Source organism: Salminus brasiliensis, chromosome 2, assembly GCF_030463535.1.
Source record: "Salminus brasiliensis chromosome 2, fSalBra1.hap2, whole genome shotgun sequence".
Taxonomy (NCBI): Eukaryota; Metazoa; Chordata; class Actinopteri; order Characiformes; family Bryconidae; genus Salminus; species Salminus brasiliensis.
The window spans coordinates 59,186,023-59,202,771 of record NC_132879.1 but is presented as its reverse complement, the minus strand read 5'-3'; the positions used below and the strand labels follow the sequence as shown (position 1 = coordinate 59,202,771).

The window sequence follows — 16,749 nt, the reverse complement described above, 5'->3', positions numbered from 1 at the left end:
TTCTAACGACAGACGTGACAGAGGCGGCCAAAGCTTGAAAAGCAAAATGTTGCCAAGTACAATACGCCAAAAGCCATGCATTGGCCGGGAATCGAACCCGGGTCAACTGCTTGGAAGGCAGCTATGCTCACCACTATACCACCAATCCTACACACGCAACCACAGAAAGTGCAATACACAGTAACCTGACCAAGTCCTTCAAACAGATGAAGAGATTCCTTTCAAAAGGAGTCAAACTGCTGAAAGGAACAGTTTCACAGGCTGATGCACACAACTGCAGAGCTGCTACCTCAGCCCTGATCCGCATTGTTGTCTGATGCAAAATAGGACCCAGCTATGCCTTCGTAAGCAGTGAAGTGGACAGTATCTATGCCTTTCACGCGGAAGACCGGGATTGGATTCCCCGATGGAGAGGTTGTCTTTTATTCTGTTCTTTCGACAGAAGTGTAAAAATGTACGAAACAAATCTTTGCCAAGTGTGACGAACCAAAGGTCCTGCGTTTGCCTGGAAACCGACCCGGGGCAACAGCTTGGAGGCAGCTATGCTATCACCTGTGTCACCAACGCTGCAAAAGCCACCGATGTTGACTCTGTTTCAAGGACCGAGGTACAAAGTTTCAGGTGGGACGTTGGTCCCGAAACCTGTCGTTGTCATTGTAGGACACAAGCACACAACTGCCCAGGTCCTGGTTTCTGTAGTGTAGTGGTTATCACATTCGCTTTACACGCGAAAGGTCCCTGGTTCGAAACCAGGCAGAAACAGTGGCTTTTGGGTTGGATTTTGATAGTTCTAGTTTTCGTTTTGGCCTCTCTGGCGGACACACTGTTAAAAGGAACACTGGAGAATGCAGGCATCGATCCTGCTACCACTTACACGCTGAGCCAGCGCTCCACCATTTGAGCTAATTACCCCTGGGGAAGAATTTGATGTTTGCCTGTCATGGCAAGAACATAACAATTTACAAGGTCAAAGAGCGCTGGCAGTCCACGCCTACACTCTCTGGACTTTCATTCTAGCGTTCCGAGTTCAAATCCCGATGGATCCTGTCTTTCCGAAAAGACAAAAAAGGGGCGTGGCCTTTGTACTCCATGTCATGCTTCAGAAAAGAAAAGCCACTGTGCAGTAGTGACTCAAGGGCATGGTGTTTGCTGACAATATTTGAGATGTTGAGATGCCTGACCAAGTCCTTCAACTGAGAAAGAGTTTCCTTTCACAAGGAGTCAGACTTCTGAAAGAATGAGCATGACAGACTGATGCAGAAAGATGCAGATCTGCAACCTCAGCCCAGATCCGTACTGTCATCTGTTGCTGAAGAACCTCACCCAGGGGCTTCATCGTTAGTATAGTGGATAGTATCTCCGCCTGTCGCGCGGAAGTCCGGGGTTCGATTCCCCGACGGGGAGATTGTGATTTTTTTCGGTTCTAACGACAGACGTGACAGAGGCGGCCAAAGCTTGAAAAGCAAAATGTTGCCAAGTACAATACGCCAAAAGCCATGCATTGGCCGGGAATCGAACCCGGGTCAACTGCTTGGAAGGCAGCTATGCTCACCACTATACCACCAATCCTACACACGCAACCACAGAAAGTGCAATACACAGTAACCTGACCAAGTCCTTCAAACAGATGAAGAGATTCCTTTCAAAAGGAGTCAAACTGCTGAAAGGAACAGCTTGACAGGCTGATGCACACAACTGCAGAGCTGCTACCTCAGCCCTGATCCGCATTGTTGTCTGATGCAAAATAGGACCCAGCTATGCCTTCGTAAGCAGTGAAGTGGACAGTATCTATGCCTTTCACGCGGAAGACCAGGATTGGATTCCCCGAAGGAGAGGTTGTCTTTTATTCTGTTCTTTCGACAGAAGTGTAAAAATGTACGAAACAAATCTTTGCCAAGTATGACGAACCAAAGGTCCTGCGTTTGCCTGGAAACCGACCCGGGGCAACAGTTTGGAGGCAGCTATGCTATCACCTGTGTCACCAACGCTGCAAAAGCCACCGATGTTGACTCTGTTTCAAGGACCGAGGTACAAAGTTTCAGGTGGGACGTTGGTCCCGAAACCTGTCGTTGTCATTGTAGCACACAAGCACACAACTGCCCAGGGCCTGGTTTCTGTAGTGTAGTGGTTATCACGTTCGCTTTACACGCAAAAGGTCCCTGGTTCGAAACCAGGCAGAAACAATGCCTTTTGGGTTGGATTTTGATAGTTCTAGTTTTCGTTTTGGCCTCTCTGGCGGACATACTGTTAAAAGGAACACTGGAGAATGCAGGCATCGATCCTGCTACCACTTACACGCTGAGCCAGCGCTCCACCATTTGAGCTAATTACCCCTGGGGAAGAATTTGATGTTTGCCTGTCATGGCAAGAACATAACAATTTACAAGGTCAAAGAGCGCTAGCAGTCCACGCCTACGCTCTCTGGACTTTCATTCTAGCGTTCCGAGTTCAAATCCCGATGGATCCTGTCTTTCCGAAAAGACAAAAAAGGGGCGTGGCCTTTGTACTCCATGTCATGCTTCAGAAAAGAAAAGCCACTGTGCAGTAGTGACTAAAGGGCATGGTGTTTGCTGACAATATTTGAGATGTTGAGATGCCTGACCAAGTCCTTCAACTGAGAAAGAGTTTCCTTTCACAAGGAGTCAGACTTCTGAAAGAATGAGCATGACAGACTGATGCAGAAAGATGCAGATCTGCAACCTCAGCCCAGATCCGTACTGTCATCTGTTGCTGAAGAACATCACCCAGGGGCTTCCTCGTTAGTATAGTGGATAGTATCTCCGCCTGTCACGCGGAAGACCGGGGTTCGATTCCCCGACGGGGAGATTGTGATTTTTTTCGGTTCTAACGACAGACGTGACAGAGGCGGCCAAAGCTTGAAAAGCAAAATGTTGCCAAGTACAATGCGCCAAAAGCCATGCATTGGCCGGGAATCGAACCCGGGTCAACTGCTTGGAAGGCAGCTATGCTCACCACTATACCACCAATGCTACACACTTAACCACAGAAAGTGCAATACACAGTAAGCTGGCCAAGTCCTTCAAACAGATGAAGAGATTCCTTTCAAAAGGAGTCAAACTGCTGAAAGGAACAGTTTCACAGGCTGATGCACACAACTGCAGAGCTGCTACCTCAGCCCTGATCCGCATTGTTGTCTGATGCAAAATAGGACCCAGCTATGCCTTCGTAAGCAGTGAAGTGGACAGTATCTATGCCTTTCACGCGGAAGACCGGGATTGGATTCCCCGATGGAGAGGTTGTCTTTTATTCTGTTCTTTCGACAGAAGTGTAAAAATGTACGAAACAAATCTTTGCCAAGTGTGACGAACCAAAGGTCCTGCGTTTGCCTGGAAACCGACCCGGGGCAACAGCTTGGAGGCAGCTATGCTATCACCTGTGTCACCAACGCTGCAAAAGCCACCGATGTTGACTCTGTTTCAAGGACCGAGGTACAAAGTTTCAGGTGGGACGTTGGTCCCGAAACCTGTCGTTGTCATTGTAGGACACAAGCACACAACTGCCCAGGGCCTGGTTTCTGTAGTGTAGTGGTTATCACATTCGCTTTACACGCGAAAGGTCCCTGGTTCGAAACCAGGCAGAAACAGTGGCTTTTGGGTTGGATTTTGATAGTTCTAGTTTTCGTTTTGGCCTCTCTGGCGGACACACTGTTAAAAGGAACACTGGAGAATGCAGGCATCGATCCTGCTACCACTTACACGCTGAGCCAGCGCTCCACCATTTGAGCTAATTACCCCTGGGGAAGAATTTGATGTTTGCCTGTCATGGCAAGAACATAACAATTTACAAGGTCAAAGAGCGCTGGCAGTCCACGCCTACACTCTCTGGACTTTCATTCTAGCGTTCCGAGTTCAAATCCCGATGGATCCTGTCTTTCCGAAAAGACAAAAAAGGGGCGTGGCCTTTGTACTCCATGTCATGCTTCAGAAAAGAAAAGCCACTGTGCAGTAGTGACTCAAGGGCATGGTGTTTGCTGACAATATTTGAGATGTTGAGATGCCTGACCAAGTCCTTCAACTGAGAAAGAGTTTCCTTTCACAAGGAGTCAGACTTCTGAAAGAATGAGCATGACAGACTGATGCAGAAAGATGCAGATCTGCAACCTCAGCCCAGATCCGTACTGTCATCTGTTGCTGAAGAACCTCACCCAGGGGCTTCATCGTTAGTATAGTGGATAGTATCTCCGCCTGTCGCGCGGAAGTCCGGGGTTCGATTCCCTGACGGGGAGATTGTGACTTTTTTCGGTTCTAACGACAGACGTGACAGAGGCGGCCAAAGCTTGAAAAGCAAAATGTTGCCAAGTACAATGCGCCAAAAGCCATGCATTGGCCGGGAATCGAACCCGGGTCAACTGCTTGGAAGGCAGCTATGCTCACCACTATACCACCAATGCTACACACTTAACCACAGAAAGTGCAATACACAGTAAGCTGGCCAAGTCCTTCAAACAGATGAAGAGATTCCTTTCAAAAGGAGTCAAACTGCTGAAAGGAACAGTTTCACAGGCTGATGCACACAACTGCAGAGCTGCTACCTCAGCCCTGATCCGCATTGTTGTCTGATGCAAAATAGGACCCAGCTATGCCTTCGTAAGCAGTGAAGTGGACAGTATCTATGCCTTTCACGCGGAAGACCGGGATTGGATTCCCCGATGGAGAGGTTGTCTTTTATTCTGTTCTTTCGATAGAAGTGTAAAAATGTACGAAACAAATCTTTGCCAAGTGTGACGAACCAAAGGTCCTGCGTTTGCCTGGAAACCGACCCGGGGCAACAGCTTGGAGGCAGCTATGCTATCACCTGTGTCACCAACGCTGCAAAAGCCACCGATGTTGACTCTGTTTCAAGGACCGAGGTACAAAGTTTCAGGTGGGACGTTGGTCCCGAAACCTGTCGTTGTCATTGTAGGACACAAGCACACAACTGCCCAGGGCCTGGTTTCTGTAGTGTAGTGGTTATCACATTCGCTATAAACGCGAAAGGTCCCTGGTTCGAAACCAGGCAGAAACAATGACTTTTGGGTTGGATTTTGATAGTTCTAGTTTTCGTTTTGGCCTCTCTGGCGGACACACTGTTAAAAGGAACACTGGAGAATGCAGGCATCGATCCTGCTACCACTTACACGCTGAGCCAGCGCTCCACCATTTGAGCTAATTACCCCTGGGGAAGAATTTGATGTTTGCCTGTCATGGCAAGAACATAACAATTTACAAGGTCAAAGAGCGCTGGCAGTCCACGCCTACACTCTCTGGACTTTCATTCTAGCGTTCCGAGTTCAAATCCCGATGGATCCTGTCTTTCCGAAAAGACAAAAAAGGGGCGTGGCCTTTGTACTCCATGTCATGCTTCAGAAAAGAAAAGCCACTGTGCAGTAGTGACTCAAGGGCATGGTGTTTGCTGACAATATTTGAGATGTTGAGATGCCTGACCAAGTCCTTCAACTGAGAAAGAGTTTCCTTTCACAAGGAGTCAGACTTCTGAAAGAATGAGCATGACAGACTGATGCAGAAAGATGCAGATCTGCAACCTCAGCCCAGATCCGTACTGTCATCTGTTGCTGAAGAACCTCACCCAGGGGCTTCCTCGTTAGTATAGTGGTTAGTATCTCCGCCTGTCACGTGGAAGACCGGGGTTCGATTCCCCGACGGGCAGATTGTGATTTTTTTCGGTTCTAACGACAGACGTGACAGAGGCGGCCAAAGCTTGAAAAGCAAAATGTTGCCAAGTACAATGCGCCAAAAGCCATGCATTGGCCGGGAATCGAACCCGGGTCAACTGCTTGGAAGGCAGCTATGCTCACCACTATACCACCAATGCTACACACTTAACCACAGAAAGTGCAATACACAGTAACCTGGCCAAGTCCTTCAAACAGATGAAGAGATTCCTTTCAAAAGGAGTCAAACTGCTGAAAGGAACAGTTTCACAGGCTGATGCACACAACTGCAGAGCTGCTACCTCAGCCCTGATCCGCATTGTTGTCTGATGCAAAATAGGACCCAGCTATGCCTTCGTAAGCAGTGAAGTGGACAGTATCTATGCCTTTCACGCGGAAGACCGGGATTGGATTCCCCGATGGAGAGGTTGTCTTTTATTCTGTTCTTTCGACAGAAGTGTAAAAATGTACGAAACAAATCTTTGCCAAGTGTGACGAACCAAAGGTCCTGCGTTTGCCTGGAAACCGACCCGGGGCAACAGCTTGGAGGCAGCTATGCTATCACCTGTGTCACCAACGCTGCAAAAGCCACCGATGTTGACTCTGTTTCAAGGACCGAGGTACAAAGTTTCAGGTGGGACGTTGGTCCCGAAACCTGTCGTTGTCATTGTAGGACACAAGCACACAACTGCCCAGGGCCTGGTTTCTGTAGTGTAGTGGTTATCACATTCGCTTTACACGCGAAAGGTCCCTGGTTTGAAACCAGGCAGAAACAGTGGCTTTTGGGTTGGATTTTGATAGTTCTAGTTTTCGTTTTGGCCTCTCTGGCGGACACACTGTTAAAAGGAACACTGGAGAATGCAGGCATCGATCCTGCTACCACTTACACGCTGAGCCAGCGCTCCACCATTTGAGCTAATTACCCCTGGGGAAGAATTTGATGTTTGCCTGTCATGGCAAGAACATAACAATTTACAAGGTCAAAGAGCGCTGGCAGTCCACGCCTACACTCTCTGGACTTTCATTCTAGCGTTCCGAGTTCAAATCCCGATGGATCCTGTCTTTCCGAAAAGACAAAAAAGGGGCGTGGCCTTTGTACTCCATGTCATGCTTCAGAAAAGAAAAGCCACTGTGCAGTAGTGACTCAAGGGCATGGTGTTTGCTGACAATATTTGAGATGTTGAGATGCCTGACCAAGTCCTTCAACTGAGAAAGAGTTTCCTTTCACAAGGAGTCAGACTTCTGAAAGAATGAGCATGACAGACTGATGCAGAAAGATGCAGATCTGCAACCTCAGCCCAGATCCGTACTGTCATCTGTTGCTGAAGAACCTCACCCAGGGGCTTCATCGTTAGTATAGTGGATAGTATCTCCGCCTGTCGCGCGGAAGACCGGGGTTCGATTCCCCGACGGGGAGATTGTGATTTTTTTTGGTTCTAACGACAGACGTGACAGAGGCGGCCAAAGCTTGAAAAGCAAAATGTTGCCAAGTACAATGCGCCAAAAGCCATGCATTGGCCGGGAATCGAACCCGGGTCAACTGCTTGGAAGGCAGCTATGCTCACCACTATACCACCAATGCTGCACACTTAACCACAGAAAGTGCAATACACAGTAAGCTGGCCAAGTCCTTCAAACAGATGAAGAGATTCCTTTCAAAAGGAGTCAAACTGCTGAAAGGAACAGTTTCACAGGCTGATGCACACAACTGCAGAGCTGCTACCTCAGCCCTGATCCGCATTGTTGTCTGATGCAAAATAGGACCCAGCTATGCCTTCGTAAGCAGTGAAGTGGACAGTATCTATGCCTTTCACGCGGAAGACCGGGATTGGATTCCCCGATGGAGAGGTTGTCTTTTATTCTGTTCTTTCGATAGAAGTGTAAAAATGTACGAAACAAATCTTTTTCAAGTGTGACGAACCAAAGGTCCTGCGTTTGCCTGGAAACCGACCCGGGGCAACAGCTTGGAGGCAGCTATGCTATCACCTGTGTCACCAACGCTGCAAAAGCCACCGATGTTGACTCTGTTTCAAGGACCGAGGTACAAAGTTTCAGGTGGGACGTTGGTCCCGAAACCTGTCGTTGTCATTGTAGGACACAAGCACACAACTGCCCAGGGCCTGGTTTCTGTAGTGTAGTGGTTATCACATTCGCTTTACACGCGAAAGGTCCCTGGTTCGAAACCAGGCAGAAACAATGACTTTTGGGTTGGATTTTGATAGTTCTAGTTTTCGTTTTGGCCTCTCTGGCGGACACACTGTTAAAAGGAACACTGGAGAATGCAGGCATTGATCCTGCTACCACTTACACGCTGAGCCAGCGCTCCACCATTTGAGCTAATTACCCCTGGGGAAGAATTTGATGTTTGCCTGTCATGGCAAGAACATAACAATTTACAAGGTCAAAGAGCGCTGGCAGTCCACGCCTACACTCTCTGGACTTTCATTCTAGCGTTCCGAGTTCAAATCCCGATGGATCCTGTCTTTCCGAAAAGACAAAAAAGGGGCGTGGCCTTTGTACTCCATGTCATGCTTCAGAAAAGAAAAGCCACTGTGCAGTAGTGACTCAAGGGCATGGTGTTTGCTGACAATATTTGAGATGTTGAGATGCCTGACCAAGTCCTTCAACTGAGAAAGAGTTTCCTTTCACAAGGAGTCAGACTTCTGAAAGAATGAGCATGACAGACTGATGCAGAAAGATGCAGATCTGCAACCTCAGCCCAGATCCGTACTGTCATCTGTTGCTGAAGAACCTCACCCAGGGGCTTCCTCGTTAGTATAGTGGTTAGTATCTCCGCCTGTCACGTGGAAGACCGGGGTTCGATTCCCCGACGGGGAGATTGTGATTTTTTTCGGTTCTAACGACAGACGTGACAGAGGCGGCCAAAGCTTGAAAAGCAAAATGTTGCCAAGTACAATGCGCCAAAAGCCATGCATTGGCCGGGAATCGAACCCGGGTCAACTGCTTGGAAGGCAGCTATGCTCACCACTATACCACCAATGCGACACACTTAACCACAGAAAGTGCAATACACAGTAACCTGGCCAAGTCCTTCAAACAGATGAAGAGATTCCTTTCAAAAGGAGTCAAACTGCTGAAAGGAACAGTTTCACAGGCTGATGCACACAACTGCAGAGCTGCTACCTCAGCCCTGATCCGCATTGTTGTCTGATGCAAAATAGGACCCAGCTATGCCTTCGTAAGCAGTGAAGTGGACAGTATCTATGCCTTTCACGCGGAAGACCGGGATTGGATTCCCCGATGGAGAGGTTGTCTTTTATTCTGTTCTTTCGACAGAAGTGTAAAAATGTACGAAACAAATCTTTGCCAAGTGTGACGAACCAAAGGTCCTGCGTTTGCCTGGAAACCGACCCGGGGCAACAGCTTGGAGGCAGCTATGCTATCACCTGTGTCACCAACACTGCAAAAGCCACCGATGTTGACTCTGTTTCAAGGACCGAGGTACAAAGTTTCAGGTGGGACGTTGGTCCCGAAACCTGTCGTTGTCATTGTAGGACACAAGCACACAACTGCCCAGGGCCTGGTTTCTGTAGTGTAGTGGTTATCAAGTTTGCTTTACATGCGAAAGGTCCCTGGTTCGAAACCAGGCAGAAACAATGACCTTTGGGTTGGATTTCGATAGTTCTAGTTTTCGTTTTGGCCTCTCTGGCGGACACACTGTTAAAAGGAACACTGGAGAATGCAGGCATCGATCCTGCTACCACTTACACGCTGAGCCAGCGCTCCACCATTTGAGCTAATTACCCCTGGGGAAGAATTTGATGTTTGCCTGTCATGGCAAGAACATAACAATTTACAAGGTCAAAGAGCGCTGGCAGTCCACGCCTACACTCTCTGGACTTTCATTCTAGCGTTCCGAGTTCAAATCCCGATGGATCCTGTCTTTCCGAAAAGACAAAAAAGGGGCGTGGCCTTTGTACTCCATGTCATGCTTCAGAAAAGAAAAGCCACTGTGCAGTAGTGACTCAAGGGCATGGTGTTTGCTGACAATATTTGAGATGTTGAGATGCCTGACCAAGTCCTTCAACTGAGAAAGAGTTTCCTTTCACAAGGAGTCAGACTTCTGAAAGAATGAGCATGACAGACTGATGCAGAAAGATGCAGATCTGCAACCTCAGCCCAGATCCGTACTGTCATCTGTTGCTGAAGAACCTCACCCAGGGGTGTCCTCATTAGTATAGTGGATAGTGTCTCCGCCTGTCACGCGGAAGACCTGGTTTCGAATCCCCTACAGGGAGATTGTGATTTTTTTTCGGTTCTAACGACAGACGTGACAGAGGCGGCCAAAGCTTGAAAAGCAAAATGTTGCCAAGTACAATGCGCCAAAAGCCATGCATTGGCCGGGAATCGAACCCCGGGTCAACTGCTTGGAAGGCAGCTATGCTCACCACTATACCACCAATGCTACACACTTAACCACAGAAAGTGCAATACACAGTAACCTGGCCAAGTCCTTCAAACAGATGAAGAGATTCCTTTCAAAAGGAGTCAAACTGCTGAAAGGAACAGCTTGACAGGCTGATGCACACAACTGCAGAGCTGCTACCTCAGCCCTGATCCGCACTGTTGTCTGATGCAAAATAGGACCCAGCTATGCCTTCGTAAGCAGTGAAGTGGACAGTATCTATGCCTTTCACGTGGAAGACCAGGATTGGATTCCCCGATGGAGAGGTTGTCTTTTATTCTGTTCTTTCGACAGAAGTGTAAAAATGTACGAAACAAATCTTTGCCAAGTGTGACGAACCAAAGGTCCTGCGTTTGCCTGGAAACCGACCCGGGGCAACAGCTTGGAGGCAGCTATGCTATCACCTGTGTCACCAACGCTGCAAAAGCCACCGATGTTGACTCTGTTTCAAGGACCGAGGTACAAAGTTTCAGGTGGGACGTTGGTCCCGAAACCTGTCGTTGTCATTGTAGGACACAAGCACACAACTGCCCAGGGCCTGGTTTCTGTAGTGTAGTGGTTATCAAGTTTGCTTTACACGCGAAAGGTCCCTGGTTCGAAACCAGGCAGAAACAATGACCTTTGGGTTGGATTTCGATAGTTCTAGTTTTCGTTTTGGCCTCTCTGGCGGACACACTGTTAAAAGGAACACTGGAGAATGCAGGCATCGATCCTGCTACCACTTACACGCTGAGCCAGCGCTCCACCATTTGAGCTAATTACCCCTGGGGAAGAATTTGATGTTTGCCTGTCATGGCAAGAACATAACAATTTACAAGGTCAAAGAGCGCTGGCAGTCCACGCCTACACTCTCTGGACTTTCATTCTAGCGTTCCGAGTTCAAATCCCGATGGATCCTGTCTTTCCGAAAAGACAAAAAAGGGGCGTGGCCTTTGTACTCCATGTCATGCTTCAGAAAAGAAAAGCCACTGTGCAGTAGTGACTCAAGGGCATGGTGTTTGCTGACAATATTTGAGATGTTGAGACGCCTGACCAAGTCCTTCAACTGAGAAAGAGTTTCCTTTCACAAGGAGTCAGACTTCTGAAAGAATGAGCATGACAGACTGATGCAGAAAGATGCAGATCTGCAACCTCAGCCCAGATCCGTACTGTCATCTGTTGCTGAAGAACATCACCCAGGGGCTTCCTCGTTAGTATAGTGGATAGTATCTCCGCCTGTCACGTGGAAGACCGGGGTTCGATTCCCCGACGGGGAGATTGTGATTTTTTTCGGTTCTAACGACAGACGTGACAGAGGCGGCCAAAGCTTGAAAAGCAAAATGTTGCCAAGTACAATGCGCCAAAAGCAATGCATTGGCCGGGAATTGAACCCGGGTCAACTGCTTGGAAGGCAGCTATGCTCACCACTATACCACCAATGCTACACACTTAACCACAGAAAGTGCAATACACAGTAACCTGGCCAAGTCCTTCAAACAGATGAAGAGATTCCTTTCAAAAGGAGTCAAACTGCTGAAAGGAACAGTTTCACAGGCTGATGCACACAACTGCAGAGCTGCTACCTCAGCCCTGATCCGCATTGTTGTCTGATGCAAAATAGGACCCAGCTATGCCTTCGTAAGCAGTGAAGTGGACAGTATCTATGCCTTTCACGCGGAAGACCGGGATTGGATTCCCCGATGGAGAGGTTGTCTTTTATTCTGTTCTTTCGACAGAAGTGTAAAAATGTACGAAACAAATCTTTGCCAAGTGTGACGAACCAAAGGTCCTGCGTTTGCCTGGAAACCGACCCGGGGCAACAGCTTGGAGGCAGCTATGCTATCACCTGTGTCACCAACGCTGCAAAAGCCACCGATGTTGACTCTGTTTCAAGGACCGAGGTACAAAGTTTCAGGTGGGACGTTGGTCCCGAAACCTGTCGTTGTCATTGTAGGACACAAGCACACAACTGCCCAGGGCCTGGTTTCTGTAGTGTAGTGGTTATCACATTTGCTTTACACGTGAAAGGTCCCTTGTTTGAAACCAGGCAGAAACAATGACTTTTGGGTTGGATTTTGATAGTTCTAGTTTTCGTTTTGGCCTCTCTGGCGGACACACTGTTAAAAGGAACACTGGAGAATGCAGGCATCGATCCTGCTACCACTTACACGCTGAGCCAGCGCTCCACCATTTGAGCTAATTACCCCTGGGGAAGAATTTGATGTTTGCCTGTCATGGCAAGAACATAACAATTTACAAGGTCAAAGAGCGCTGGCAGTCCACGCCTACACTCTCTGGACTTTCATTCTAGCGTTCAAATCCCGATGGATCCTGTCTTTCCGAAAAGACAAAAAAGGGGCGTGGCCTTTGTACTCCATGTCATGCTTCAGAAAAGAAAAGCCATTGTGCAGTAGTGACTCAAGGGCATGGTGTTTGCTGACAATATTTGAGATGTTGAGATGCCTGACCAAGTCCTTCAACTGAGAAAGAGATTCCTTTCAAAAGGAGTCAAACTGCTGAAAGGAACAGCTTGACAGGGTGATGCACACAACTGCAGAGCTGCTACCTCAGCCCAGATCCGCACTGTCACCTGTTGCAGAAGAACCTCACCCAGCGGCTTCCTCGTTAGTATAGTGGATAGTATCTCCGCCTGTCACGCGGAAGACCGGGGTTTGATTCCCCGACGGGGAGATCGTGATTTTTTTCGGTTCTAACGACAGACGTGACAGAGGCAGCCAAACCTTGAAAAGCAAAATGTTGCCAAGTACAATGCGCCAAAAGCCATGCATTGGCCGGGAATCGAACCCGGGTCAACTGCTTGGAAGGCAGCTATGCTCACCACTATACCACCAATGCTAAACACGCAACCACAGAAAGTGCAATACACAGTAACCTGGCCAAGTCCTTCAAACAGATGAAGAGATTCCTTTCAAAAGGAGTCAAACTGCTGAAAGGAACAGCTTGACAGGCTGATGCACACAACTGCAGAGCTGCTACCTCAGCCCTGATCCGCATTGTTGTCTGATGCAAAATAGGACCCAGCTATGCCTTCGTAAGCAGTGAAGTGGACAGTATCTATGCCTTTCACGCGGAAGACCGGGATTGGATTCCCCGAAGGAGAGGTTGTCTTTTATTCTGTTCTTTCGACAGAAGTGTAAAAATGTACGAAACAAATCTTTGCCAAGTATGACGAACCAAAGGTCCTGCGTTTGCCTGGAAACCGACCCGGGGCAACAGCTTGGAGGCAGCTATGCTATCACCTGTGTCACCAACGCTGCAAAAGCCACCGATGTTGACTCTGTTTCAAGGACCGAGGTACAAAGTTTCAGGTGGGACGTTGGTCCCGAAACCTGTCGTTGTCATTGTAGCACACAAGCACACGACTTCCCAGGACCTGGTTTCTGTAGTGTAGTGGTTATCACGTTCGCTTTACACGCGAAAGGTCCCTGGTTCGAAACCAGGCAGAAACAATGCCTTTTGGGTTGGATTTTGATAGTTCTAGTTTTCGTTTTGGCCTCTCTGGCGGACATACTGTTAAAAGGAACACTGGAGAATGCAGGCATCGATCCTGCTACCACTTACACACTGAGCCAGCGCTCCACCATTTGAGCTAATTACCCCTGGGGAAGAATTTGATGTTTGCCTGTCATGGCAAGAACATAACAATTTACAAGGTCAAAGAGCGCTAGCAGTCCACGCCTACGCTCTCTGGACTTTCATTCTAGCGTTCCGAGTTCAAATCCCGATGGATCCTGTCTTTCCGAAAAGACAAAAAAGGGGCCTGGCCTTTGTACTCCATGTCATGCTTCAGAAAAGAAAAGCCACTGTGCAGTAGTGACTCAAGGGCATGGTGTTTGCTGACAATATTTGAGATGTTGAGATGCCTGACCAAGTCCTTCAACTGAGAAAGAGTTTCCTTTCACAAGGAGTCAGACTTCTGAAAGAATGAGCATGACAGACTGATGCAGAAAGATGCAGATCTGCAACCTCAGCCCAGATCCGTACTGTCATCTGTTGCTGAAGAACCTCACCCAGGGGCTTCCTCGTTAGTATAGTGGTTAGTATCTCCGCCTGTCACGTGGAAGACCGGGGTTCGATTCCCCGACGGGGAGATTGTGATTTTGTTCGGTTCTAACGACAGACGTGACAGAGGCGGCCAATGCTTGAAAAGCAAAATGTTGCCAAGTACAATGCGCCAAAAGCCATGCTTTGGCCGGGAATCGAACCCGGGTCAACTGCTTGGAAGGCAGCTATGCTCACCACTATACCACCAATGCTACACACTTAACCACAGAAAGTGCAATACACAGTAACCTGGCCAAGTCCTTCAAACAGATGAAGAGATTCCTTTCAAAAGGAGTCAAACTGCTGAAAGGAACAGTTTCACAGGCTGATGCACACAACTGCAGAGCTGCTACCTCAGCCCTGATCCGCATTGTTGTCTGATGCAAAATAGGACCCAGCTATGCCTTCGTAAGCAGTGAAGTGGACAGTATCTATGCCTTTCACGCGGAAGACCGGGATTGGATTCCCCGATGGAGAGGTTGTCTTTTATTCTGTTCTTTCGACAGAAGTGTAAAAATGTACAAAACAAATCTTTGCCAAGTGTGACGAACCAAAGGTCCTGCGTTTGCCTGGAAACCGACCCGGGGCAACAGCTTGGAGGCAGCTATGCTATCACCTGTGTCACCAACGCTGCAAAAGCCACCGATGTTGACTCTGTTTCAAGGACCGAGGTACAAAGTTTCAGGTGGGACGTTGGTCCCGAAACCTGTCGTTGTCATTGTAGGACACAAGCACACAACTGCCCAGGGCCTGGTTTCTGTAGTGTAGTGGTTATCACGTTTGCTTTACACGTGAAAGGTCCCTGGTTCGAAACCAGGCAGAAACAGTGACTTTTGGGTTGGATTTTTATAGTTCTAGTTTTCGTTTTGGCCTCTCTGGCAGACACACTGTTAAAAGGAACACTGGAGAATGCAGGCATCAATCCTGCTACCACTTACACGCTGAGCCAGCGCTCCACCATTTCAGCTAATTCCCCCTGGGGAAGAATTTGATGTTTGCCTGTCATGGCAAGAACATAAGAATTTACAAGGTCAAAGAGCGCTGGCAGTCCACGCCTACATTCTCTGGACTTTCATTCTAGCGTTCCGAGTTCAAATCCCGATGGATCCTGTCTTTCCGAAAAGACAAAAAAGGGGCCTGGCCTTTGTACTCCATGTCATGCTTCAGAAAAGAAAAGCCACTGTGCAGTAGTGACTCAAGGGCATGGTGTTTGCTGACAATATTTGAGATGTTGAGATGCCTGACCAAGTCCTTCAACTGAGAAAGAGTTTCCTTTCACAAGGAGTCAGACTTCTGAAAGAATGAGCATGACAGACTGATGCAGAAAGATGCAGATCTGCAACCTCAGCCCAGATCCGTACTGTCATCTGTTGCTGAAGAACCTCACCCAGGGGCTTCCTCGTTAGTATAGTGGTTAGTATCTCCGCCTGTCACGTGGAAGACCGGGGTTCGATTCCCCGACGGGGAGATTGTGATTTTTTTCGGTTCTAACGACAGACGTGACAGAGGCGGCCAAAGCTTGAAAAGCAAAATGTTGCCAAGTACAATGCGCCAAAAGCAATGCATTGGTTGGGAATTGAACCCGGGTCAACTGCTTGGAAGGCAGCTATGCTCACCACTATACCACCAATGCTACACACTTAACCACAGAAAGTGCAATACACAGTAACCTGGCCAAGTCCTTCAAACAGATGAAGAGATTCCTTTCAAAAGGAGTCAAACTGCTGAAAGGAACAGTTTCACAGGCTGATGCACACAACTGCAGAGCTGCTACCTCAGCCCTGATCCGCATTGTTGTCTGATGCAAAATAGGACCCAGCTATGCCTTCGTAAGCAGTGAAGTGGACAGTATCTATGCCTTTCACGCGGAAGACCGGGATTGGATTCCCCGATGGAGAGGTTGTCTTTTATTCTGTTCTTTCGACAGAAGTGTAAAAATGTACGAAACAAATCTTTGCCAAGTGTGACGAACCAAAGGTCCTGCGTTTGCCTGGAAACCGACCCGGGGCAACAGCTTGGAGGCAGCTATGCTATCACCTGTGTCACCAACGCTGCAAAAGCCACCGATGTTGACTCTGTTTCAAGGACCGAGGTACAAAGTTTCAGGTGGGACGTTGGTCCCGAAACCTGTCGTTGTCATTGTAGGACACAAGCACACAACTGCCCAGGGCCTGGTTTCTGTAGTGTAGTGGTTATCAAGTTTGCTTTACACGCGAAAGGTCCCTGGTTCAAAACCAGGCAGAAACAATGACCTTTGGGTTGGATTTCGATAGTTCTAGTTTTCGTTTTGGCCTCTCTGGCGGACACACTGTTAAAAGGAACACTGGAGAATGCAGGCATCGATCCTGCTACCACTTACACGCTGAGCCAGCGCTCCACCATTTGAGCTAATTACCCCTGGGGAAGAATTTGATGTTTGCCTGTCATGGCAAGAACATAACAATTTACAAGGTCAAAGAGCGCTGGCAGTCCACGCCTACACTCTCTGGACTTTCATTCTAGCGTTCAAATCCCGATGGATCCTGTCTTTCCGAAAAGACAAAAAAGGGGCGTGGCCTTTGTACTCCATGTCATGCTTCAGAAAAGAAAAGCCACTGTGCAGTAGTGA

General features: G+C 48.3%; 26 non-coding genes across 26 annotated transcripts; 15 read left to right on the top strand and 11 right to left on the bottom strand.

Moving 5' to 3' along the window:
- Positions 1–76: 76 nt before the first annotated feature.
- trnag-ucc (transfer RNA glycine (anticodon UCC)) lies at positions 77–148 on the bottom strand. The gene has a single exon. It is a non-coding gene; the product is annotated as a tRNA-Gly (tRNA).
- A 541-nt stretch (positions 149–689) lies between these two features.
- On the top strand, positions 690–762 carry trnav-uac (transfer RNA valine (anticodon UAC)). Its single transcript has one exon. It is a non-coding gene; the product is annotated as a tRNA-Val (tRNA).
- Positions 763–1,497: 735 nt separating this feature from the next.
- trnag-ucc (transfer RNA glycine (anticodon UCC)) lies at positions 1,498–1,569 on the bottom strand. The gene has a single exon. It is a non-coding gene; the product is annotated as a tRNA-Gly (tRNA).
- Positions 1,570–2,110: 541 nt separating this feature from the next.
- On the top strand, positions 2,111–2,183 carry trnav-uac (transfer RNA valine (anticodon UAC)). The gene has a single exon. It is a non-coding gene; the product is annotated as a tRNA-Val (tRNA).
- Positions 2,184–2,753: 570 nt separating this feature from the next.
- On the top strand, positions 2,754–2,825 carry trnad-guc (transfer RNA aspartic acid (anticodon GUC)). The gene has a single exon. It is a non-coding gene; the product is annotated as a tRNA-Asp (tRNA).
- Positions 2,826–2,918: 93 nt separating this feature from the next.
- Positions 2,919–2,990, bottom strand: trnag-ucc (transfer RNA glycine (anticodon UCC)). Its single transcript has one exon. It is a non-coding gene; the product is annotated as a tRNA-Gly (tRNA).
- Positions 2,991–3,531: 541 nt separating this feature from the next.
- On the top strand, positions 3,532–3,604 carry trnav-uac (transfer RNA valine (anticodon UAC)). Its single transcript has one exon. It is a non-coding gene; the product is annotated as a tRNA-Val (tRNA).
- Positions 3,605–4,339: 735 nt separating this feature from the next.
- trnag-ucc (transfer RNA glycine (anticodon UCC)) lies at positions 4,340–4,411 on the bottom strand. Its single transcript has one exon. It is a non-coding gene; the product is annotated as a tRNA-Gly (tRNA).
- Positions 4,412–4,952: 541 nt separating this feature from the next.
- On the top strand, positions 4,953–5,025 carry trnal-uaa (transfer RNA leucine (anticodon UAA)). The gene has a single exon. It is a non-coding gene; the product is annotated as a tRNA-Leu (tRNA).
- Positions 5,026–5,760: 735 nt separating this feature from the next.
- trnag-ucc (transfer RNA glycine (anticodon UCC)) lies at positions 5,761–5,832 on the bottom strand. Its single transcript has one exon. It is a non-coding gene; the product is annotated as a tRNA-Gly (tRNA).
- A 541-nt stretch (positions 5,833–6,373) lies between these two features.
- trnav-uac (transfer RNA valine (anticodon UAC)) lies at positions 6,374–6,446 on the top strand. Its single transcript has one exon. It is a non-coding gene; the product is annotated as a tRNA-Val (tRNA).
- A 735-nt stretch (positions 6,447–7,181) lies between these two features.
- On the bottom strand, positions 7,182–7,253 carry trnag-ucc (transfer RNA glycine (anticodon UCC)). The gene has a single exon. It is a non-coding gene; the product is annotated as a tRNA-Gly (tRNA).
- Positions 7,254–7,794: 541 nt separating this feature from the next.
- Positions 7,795–7,867, top strand: trnav-uac (transfer RNA valine (anticodon UAC)). The gene has a single exon. It is a non-coding gene; the product is annotated as a tRNA-Val (tRNA).
- Positions 7,868–8,437: 570 nt separating this feature from the next.
- trnad-guc (transfer RNA aspartic acid (anticodon GUC)) lies at positions 8,438–8,509 on the top strand. The gene has a single exon. It is a non-coding gene; the product is annotated as a tRNA-Asp (tRNA).
- A 93-nt stretch (positions 8,510–8,602) lies between these two features.
- On the bottom strand, positions 8,603–8,674 carry trnag-ucc (transfer RNA glycine (anticodon UCC)). Its single transcript has one exon. It is a non-coding gene; the product is annotated as a tRNA-Gly (tRNA).
- A 541-nt stretch (positions 8,675–9,215) lies between these two features.
- trnav-uac (transfer RNA valine (anticodon UAC)) lies at positions 9,216–9,288 on the top strand. The gene has a single exon. It is a non-coding gene; the product is annotated as a tRNA-Val (tRNA).
- Positions 9,289–10,024: 736 nt separating this feature from the next.
- On the bottom strand, positions 10,025–10,097 carry trnag-ucc (transfer RNA glycine (anticodon UCC)). The gene has a single exon. It is a non-coding gene; the product is annotated as a tRNA-Gly (tRNA).
- A 541-nt stretch (positions 10,098–10,638) lies between these two features.
- Positions 10,639–10,711, top strand: trnav-uac (transfer RNA valine (anticodon UAC)). Its single transcript has one exon. It is a non-coding gene; the product is annotated as a tRNA-Val (tRNA).
- Positions 10,712–11,446: 735 nt separating this feature from the next.
- On the bottom strand, positions 11,447–11,518 carry trnag-ucc (transfer RNA glycine (anticodon UCC)). Its single transcript has one exon. It is a non-coding gene; the product is annotated as a tRNA-Gly (tRNA).
- A 1,342-nt stretch (positions 11,519–12,860) lies between these two features.
- trnag-ucc (transfer RNA glycine (anticodon UCC)) lies at positions 12,861–12,932 on the bottom strand. Its single transcript has one exon. It is a non-coding gene; the product is annotated as a tRNA-Gly (tRNA).
- A 541-nt stretch (positions 12,933–13,473) lies between these two features.
- On the top strand, positions 13,474–13,546 carry trnav-uac (transfer RNA valine (anticodon UAC)). The gene has a single exon. It is a non-coding gene; the product is annotated as a tRNA-Val (tRNA).
- Positions 13,547–14,116: 570 nt separating this feature from the next.
- On the top strand, positions 14,117–14,188 carry trnad-guc (transfer RNA aspartic acid (anticodon GUC)). Its single transcript has one exon. It is a non-coding gene; the product is annotated as a tRNA-Asp (tRNA).
- Positions 14,189–14,281: 93 nt separating this feature from the next.
- Positions 14,282–14,353, bottom strand: trnag-ucc (transfer RNA glycine (anticodon UCC)). The gene has a single exon. It is a non-coding gene; the product is annotated as a tRNA-Gly (tRNA).
- A 541-nt stretch (positions 14,354–14,894) lies between these two features.
- trnav-uac (transfer RNA valine (anticodon UAC)) lies at positions 14,895–14,967 on the top strand. Its single transcript has one exon. It is a non-coding gene; the product is annotated as a tRNA-Val (tRNA).
- Positions 14,968–15,537: 570 nt separating this feature from the next.
- On the top strand, positions 15,538–15,609 carry trnad-guc (transfer RNA aspartic acid (anticodon GUC)). The gene has a single exon. It is a non-coding gene; the product is annotated as a tRNA-Asp (tRNA).
- Positions 15,610–16,315: 706 nt separating this feature from the next.
- trnav-uac (transfer RNA valine (anticodon UAC)) lies at positions 16,316–16,388 on the top strand. The gene has a single exon. It is a non-coding gene; the product is annotated as a tRNA-Val (tRNA).
- Positions 16,389–16,749: the final 361 nt, after the last annotated feature.